This window comes from Formica exsecta, unplaced genomic scaffold (assembly GCF_003651465.1).
Source record: "Formica exsecta isolate Colony F162 unplaced genomic scaffold, ASM365146v1 scaffold1161, whole genome shotgun sequence".
NCBI lineage: Eukaryota > Metazoa > Arthropoda > Insecta > Hymenoptera > Formicidae > Formica > Formica exsecta.
In genome coordinates, this window is record NW_021848501.1 from 68989 (window position 1) to 77788 (window position 8800).

Below are 8800 nucleotides of genomic sequence, written 5' to 3' on the forward strand. Positions count from 1 at the left end.
ATATAACCTAACCCAAACCTATTTCTGATTTAAAACTAAAATTTAAAGGACTAAGAAAATACTTTAAATATATTTATTCACCGAAATAGCTGAATCCGACTATTGACAAAATATCTATGACCCTGTACCTATCTCGTAAATGTAAACAAAAACATTTCCTACGTCCTCTGCAAGAAATACAATGTACACAAATATCACTGTTCCTAATTTTATTTTATAATACTTTAAAGAAAGCATTAAAATTGTGAAATTTCAATTTATTATATCTTCTAAACGAATGCTTCCCCCACTTTTTTCTTGTGGGGAATTACTCAGAAGAACCTCGCCTATAACATATTTAAGTGGCAACAAAATCGGTGAGGTGTAACCTTTTATGCATATTTACCACATTCAAAGTTATGTATGTTTAATAAAAATATATATATTAATAATAGCAATAGGCTCAAAGTATTAACAATTCTAAATAGGGAAACTGGCAATTAAGAGCCAGGGCACGATTATTGGTGCGCAAAGTTTTTATTGTTAAATTTCAGTGATACATATGCATTAAAAATGTCAGCCTTGGACATCAGTTTTGGACGTCTTTTAGTCCATCTTCAGCATAGTATATCCAAATTAAATTCGTATTTAGAATTAAACATACGCAATATAGAAGCGGAAAATTTAACAAGTTTCCGAATGCAGTACCCCGCGGTATTTTTACGAGTACATTCTCTCGTTCTAAAAGCTGTTCTAAATGTTTTGAAATGTCGCAGCTTCATACGGCAATCATATAACTAAAAATAATAATTTTCGATATATATGTGTAATTCGTGCATTGTGGATTTTGAAGATGTACGAATTACACATGTATATTCAAATTTATTGTATACGAATGCCGTGAGTACTTATTTGTACATATTCCATGCGGGTTTTAGTGAGCCTCCGCTCTAATTATCAATTTTAATTTGAGATTTGACTGCAACTGCAAATGTTGTATGTCAAGTTTTAAAAATTCCAATTTGATCTTTATATATTTATATCAATGCTGAAAATGGACCAAAAAACGATCCGAAACGTACATTTTTAATGCACATTAGTTAATTAAATTTAACAATAATAAAATCGCGCATTGATACCCGCGCCTGGGCTTTTATCTGTCAATTTTCTCACTTAATTGTTCTTACCCTGAGTTTTTTTGATTGTTGTTATTATAAAATAAGACATTTACAATTTGTCTTTATTTTTATTACTGTTTATTATCTTCACGCCAATTTACTTGAGAAAACGTGATTGAGGCGGCGGCGATGTGTATGCATCTTTAAGATTAATTATAAAAACACATTGCCACACAAAGATGTGCTCGTTTCAAAATGATAACATCTCCCTCTTTTTCTTTTTCTCTATTGTTGAAAATGAGTATAATGTCGTTAATAAATTTTTATTTATTAATATTTTGGCATATATGTTTTATCAATAATATAAGTTATCACGCATTGATGCAAATATATTGCTTACGTACCATTGTTTGTTGACATTATAACGCTGGCTTTCCGAATCTGTCAGGTAATGAACAATGTCCTTTTCGTAGTGTGCGTACGGACAGATAAGCAAATGGCAATGATAAAAGAGATAATTACAAAGCCGTGAAAATATAACAAATATGCCATTCTGCCTGAAAATGTGATAAAAGATATAAATATCATATTGTTTCTCATATTAAATCACGTTTATTAAGTGTTATTCATATTGTTTCTCATATTAAATCGCATTTTTTAAGTGTTATTAAGTATAAAATATATATATATATATTTTTTTTAAATTTTTAACAAAAATACTTAGACTTACAGTTATAATATTTTATTTTTGTGTGCTAACATTAAATGAATTATTTGTCAATGTGGCATTAACTTACTACCAAACCAACATTTAGCGCCAAATTCCGGTCGGATCAGTTTTTTCGGTACGCCAGGTACAAAATCCATTATGCCACAAATGATAGTGAACAAAAAGGGAACTCCCCACGCATAGACAGAATACATAATTAATTTTTTTTCTCCCTGTTGTTTCGTATTTCTTTGTAACGGGCAAAATTATCTATGAAGCGCAGTTTATACTTCATATATGGCGGATAAAAATAGAAGAAATCGTAATGCAAATGCACATTAAAATACATACGCTTTTGATCGAAATTTTTAAAAAAATCTACCATATATAACTATAAAAATTTATTTACTTTATGTAACATCACACTATGATAAAAACTATGTATTTATAATACATATGTTTGCACGTACCAGTCATGATAATTTTGATTTTAACTTTTATTTAACGAACAAAATTTTAGCAAAAAATTAAAATTCTTGTTAAAAAATCTGACGCATATTTATGTTTATTATTAGAGAAGAAATAGAAGAAAATTGATATTTACTTGATCTCTTAAAATGATATTAACTTTAAGTGCTTGAAACGTTAAAACGAATGAATTTGAGAAAGAATGTGTAATCGAGATGTAATCAAATGTATATCGAGATTAGACAATGTAATGTAATTTCATATATAATTCAGAATATCAATTCAACAATATTACTTTGTTTTTAAAAAATAAATACAATCTTACAAAACGAAAAAATCAATCTTCTGCAAAGCCTTTATAGAAATTTTTAGGAATATTAAAAAGCGCTATGTACACATATTAGCTTATAAAAAAGCAATCTATTACTTCTATGTATATGTGAACTATATCTCGAGCCCAGTATTTAACACTCTCAGTATCTAACACTCGCAAAAAATGACACGAGTAAATATTCTGTATTCTACTCAAAACATTATGTCGTTTATGTTGTTGCCTTTTCGTATCGTTGCAAGTACATATTAATACCTATAATAAGAAATTTAAATATAGATATATTGATATATAGTACAAACGAATATTTGATCATGGTTGCGTAATATAATTTAATCTTATAAAGATTCGTAACCTCTTATAACTAAAATATAATTTACATTATAACTAACAATAAAATATCATATGGGATATTTGACAGCTTACCTAAATGTACGCCACATATCGAAATTCATTACATTTAACCAGAAGTAGCTTGTCAGAAAGAAATAGTATTTGACAAAAGCTGGAATAATGGAATAAACAGTGTATCAATTTGTAAGTTTTTGTAAAATGCTGATGATATTTACAGCTATATTATGTGTCCGTGAAGAAAACTATATGTTTGCAGATTAACTTTTTGCACTGCAAATTGATGAGAAAAGAAATCTTATATCTAACAAGTATATGTTAATGTTAAATTTAATAACTTTTTAATTTAAGACATATTTCTGCAAAATTTTGCTAACGTAGAAAAATATGTAAAATAATTTAACTTGATGTTAAAATGTATTAAAAATTTTAATTTTATTAACTATCAACTCTTGCGTTTTTAAAGTTTTAAATTATAAATTACATATTAAAGTTACCAAAAAATATTAACTCGTCAGTAGACACTAATAATCCTAACAGATTTAGACACTGCATATTTTTTGGTTCTTATATTACAGAATTTGAATATGATGTATCACTTGCGATACAGATAGAGTCTCCCATAGCATCCTTCTTGATTAGTCCGTTCACTAACTCGACCATGTGCCCGACGATTAACGAGCCGCTCTATTTACGCCTACGCAGTATGTAGCCGTGTGTATTACGGAGCTCTGGCACTATAGAGTACACTATAAATATCATCAACGGAAACAGTATAAGCCCTATTTGGCCGCACATAACTAAGATTCTAGTTGTACTAAACGAACCAATTACATCATTATTGTGGTTTATAGGCCTATTTTTAATTTTTTTCATAATGTTGTGCCTCTAGCCGCTAAGGAAGAGGTCTTTAGGGATTTATACGCCCAAAGGATTAGGATCCACGCTCGAAATAAGACTCCCGAACGTTAGGTATAAATTGATATATTCCACAGATTCTTGTACACTATCACTTAGTCGCGATTATAATAGTCGGGCGCGATACGTACGGTACTTCGATACTATCGATATATGCGAGCGAGTAGCGAGCGTTGGTGCATCTCGCGCTTATTATATATCTTAATCAATTAGGTCGTTGATTAGGGAGGAGTGTGGTGTCCCTGACCGGAGCATGTCTCGTGCTCCGCTCGTCAGCTGTCTCGTCAGCTGCTTACTCAGCTTCCGAGAACTTGACCGTGACTTCCTTCTCTTTAGTCACGTATCATACTTTTATTTTATTAATAATCTTTTATTACTTATTTACTCTTTCTTAATTATCTTTCCTTGATCTCTTTTCTAATTTTAATGCATTGCTTTACTCAGCTCTTTCTTAATCTTTTCTGTTTAACTTTATTGTTTTATCTTTTAATATATTGAGAAATTAGTCGGGTTACAACAAAACAAACAAAAAACATCAGACTAAAAAGACGAACTAAAAATACATAGTCAATATAATCGATAAAATAAAAATATGAGATGTACATATTAAATTTTAGAGAGTTTGTCTAATACAGTAAAATACATGTCAGGAAGGCATTCCGTGCAATCTTTTCTGTTCTACTTTACTTGCTTTATCTTTTAATATTAAGAAATCGGTCGGGTTACGACAATAATATCATAACAAACGTTCACAAAAAATTTGTTTTGACCCACGTCAGCGAGGCAATAGGATGTTGATTCGATGATTGTGTTGTAATAAGATAAATATAAAAATCCATTGACGAGAAACACGGTGTAGTAGGGGTTAAACCTCCAGTATCTGGTCTGTTGACACGGGTTGCTAACGACCAGAAGAAATGAATCGTCTACCATTTTACTTTTGTTCTGTAGTGAATTATTTATGTATCCATACATATCTCGCAGAAAAATAAATTGCCGTTGAATACGATCGATTAGATTCAACGTTTCGATTTTGAACAATATCTAACTTTTATATTGTTTGAATGAAACAACTAAAGATAATTATTCAGAATCACGGCTTCACCTGCAACTGGGCTGCAAATTTTTTTACGGACTTTTTATGTTTAGATCGAAATATAAATAACCAATTTTAGTTGGGGGAGGCCCAAAAAAAAAAGTTATAGACCTTAAAAGAGTAATTATGGTAATTATTTTGAATAAGGCTATTTTTGAATTTTGAAAAATATGATCGGATCTTTCGGTAAAACTCTTTGTTGTGACTTCAACAGTGATAATCAGTTGGTTTTTTGGGTTTTTCGTTTCTTGGGGGTTGGTGATGATGGGGGACGGGCTCCCCAGACTGATTATCACTGTTAGAGTCACAACAAAAAGTTTTACCGAGAGATCCGATCATATTTGTCAAAATTCAGAAAATACCTTATTCGAAAAAATTACCCTTTTTGGTCTATAACTTTTTTTTGGGCCTCCCCCAACTAAAAACGGTTATTTATATTTCTTCCTAAACAAAAAAAGTCCGTAAAAAAATTTACAGCCCATTTGCAGGTGGAGCCGTGATTCTGAATAATTACCTCATATATTTCTAGATGTTGTTTTAGACTAGATGGCTCCAACATTTAATAGACGTATATCCGATCTCGCCTTTCTCCCTGGGAAGCTAGCCGGCAGAAATTACTAAAAATGATTATTTTAACTTTTCTGAATGTATTACGTTTGTAAATCGTTTGTGATTGATTGTGAGTCTGTTTTTAACGTTTATGACAAATTAGGTTTTTTGTAATTAACAATTTTAGTTTAATCATGATGTCAGCCGACACTTTTTAGTAATAAACATATTTTGTGATAACTGATAACTGTAATCAACAAGAAATTGTTTGTGATTTACAAATATACCAATGTTACGTTTATGAATTGATAAGTTTTTTAATTACGTGCAAAATAAGTTTATTTTATAATTGTTGTGCGCATGCGCAAAGTATACTCAGCTTTGAGACGCGGGACGATTTCCGTCACGCATAAACGCGTCGACGCGCTCTCTGTAAACAAAAGCCCTGCCTGAGTATACTTTGCGCGTGCGCACTACTATTATAAAATAAACATATTTTGCATATAAATAAAAAATTTATTGATTCACAAACGTAACATTGGTATATTTGTAAATCACAAACGATTTCCTGTCGATTATAGTTATCAGTTATCATAAAATCTGTTTATTATTAAAAAGTGTTAGCTGACATATCATGACTAAACTAAAATTGTTAATTACAAAAAATCTATTTTGTCACAAACGTTAAGAACAGACTCACAATCAATCACAAATAATTTACAAACAAAATATACTCAGAAAAGTAAAAATAATCATTTTTAATAATTTCTGCCGGCTATTAGCTTCATATAGGTACGATATATTATTATTTTAAGTTAGTTACTTTATTTTGTAAATTTAAAGTACTTATCGGTATATCATTATATTTTGTGTATATTCTCTATTCTCTATCAATGTAACATTTCAGTTCTCTTTTTATTAATGAATACACACTCTTTACTAATAAACACAATACCAATTTAATTCGATTTTCCGATCGTTGCGTCGCTCGTCGCTCGTCGCGTTCAATCGCCTCAAATCGCGTTCAGTGTGAACGAAGAAAAATAAATTTTTACAAGCTCGTCGCGCATCGCGCATCGCCTATCGCGTCCAGTGTGTGAGGGCCATAAGGGTGCCGTATCACATGGAGCTCTCCAGCAAGAACATAAACACAATGTCATACGATTGGCTGTCAAGTAGAAAAATTTTCGGCACTTCAAAAATTCTCTATTCGATAGCCAATTGTGTCCACCTGTATTTTCTTACTGGAAAACTTTCGTGGTGTAATAGCACAGATTTCTATATATTACTAGACTGCTAACTCCCCAAATTTCGCTTATATAGGTCGTGTTCCGATATTTACTGCCAGTACTGAAAATTTATAGTTTACGTCACATATACTATAGATTTTCAGTACTGGCAGTGAATATCGGAACACGGTCATAAAGGGTGCTTTCCAGCTACGGAATACAGTGACACACTGTGTGACACAGTGTTATACAGTGTCAACTTGTAGCTGGAACGCTGTTCCAATCTATATGCTCAATATGTGTGTATATCAACGATTTGAGCAGCCATAAAGAAGATCAACGATTGGTAATAATAATTTAAACTCACAGAAGATATTTTTGCTGTAAAAGTTAGTATTTTTTAACAAAATTTTTTTATGAATTATTAATTTATTTATCAGATATGTAGAGAAGAGATTAAAAACGGATCAAATTATGTAAATTAAGTATAATATAATTACAATTTTATCTTATTAACAAAATTTATAAGTTTAATTAATCACCCATTTGGCATGTAATATTTCTGATACATTGCTGCAATATTCCATTTGAAATATTACACTTTTCAACAATATTACAGAAATATTTCACGACCGTTTCTACAACATTTCTGCAATGTTTCAATGTCCGCAATCATTTCAAATGCAACCTTGCTAAAATATTTCAGCAATATTTCGGTAATATTACTGAAATATTTTTGAAACATATCCCAAGTAGCACCTGTGGGTTGAGCGCCTATCGGGCGCGTCTCCGGGCGGCGGATAGGAGGACGCCCAGGTTGCCTCCGTGTTTGACTACCCGAGTAGGCTCCTGGGTAGTAGTGGCTATAAGCGGCCCCGCGGGCGTAAAACCCTGTCTGGGGCTGGGAAGGTTACCGACTCCCCAAGCCAAGCTGGGAGCCATCGTGGCGAAGGCTGCGTGGCACTGGGGGTGCAGTGTCGTGAACGATGCCTCTGGGGCACCGGGCGAAACCCCAGAGTATTTAGCCTTACCCGGGCATGCGGGGCTTTGCCCGGGCGGACTTCCGTTCCCTAGCTTTTCGTGGGACCAATTATGGATGATTTTAAATTAAATATTGATGAAGATCTTGGGGGGACTGAGGGTGAAGGCTCGCGAAGGCCCCCACCCTCAGGCGTGGCGGCTTCGACTCCCGAACAGGCTCCTCAAGGCCCGGGAGGGAACGGGGCCGTCGTCGGCGAAGTAACGGTTCCTCGTAAGAGGAATCGCTGTGGAGCCGAGAAAAGGAGGGCCAAGAGGGACAGGGGGATGGCCTTAGCCGGGTCAGATCCCTCTTCCTCTGGGGCTCTAATGAACCCTGGGTATACAGGGGCTGCATTAGGGGCATTACGGCCTGTGGCAGACTTTTCAAGTCCCCCACAGAGCCCAATCCCAGGGCCGCGATTGCGATTAAGGGACTAGAAGCGCAACTCATGCCGGAATTATGTTCTAGGGATGTTGTGGCAGTTACGGTGAATTTCCTCAGATTCACCACGGGCGTGACCAGGAGGGTGGTGGTGACTTCAGCGTACTTCCCACATGAAGAGGAGGGCTCGCTTCCGCCAGGACCTGTGGCTAAGCTGGTGGATAGTAGGGTGCGACGCTAATGGGCACCACACTGTTTGGGGGAGCACCAATATTAACAATCGGGGCAAAAGGCTTCTGGATTCAGAGCTGCCAGTTCGTGGGAAATGGGAGCCCCCACCTTTTACCGCGGGACTTACTAACACAGACGTAGTCGGTACGTCATAGCGTGTACGTGTAGCTTCGTGCGTGGGGGCAGGCTACGAGCTACGAACAGCACTGATCACGAAAACGTTCGCCGCTCGCACATGTTCAGCCGTCGAATTTTCCTATTCGCTTGCAATATATGCAATATATATATTTCTATGCAATACAACAGAATAAATGCAATTAGTAGAATAAATATAATTAGAATGGAAATAGAATATTTATATTATATATAATAGAATAAATAAAATTTATCTTCCATTCTGTGAAGGAAATTCCTGATGA

General features: G+C 34.1%; 1 pseudogene; it reads right to left on the reverse strand.

Moving 5' to 3' along the window:
- Positions 1-7690, reverse strand: part of LOC115239540 — a 28535-nt pseudogene extending 20845 nt beyond the window's left edge.
- Between the last annotated feature and the right edge of the window lie 1110 nt (positions 7691-8800).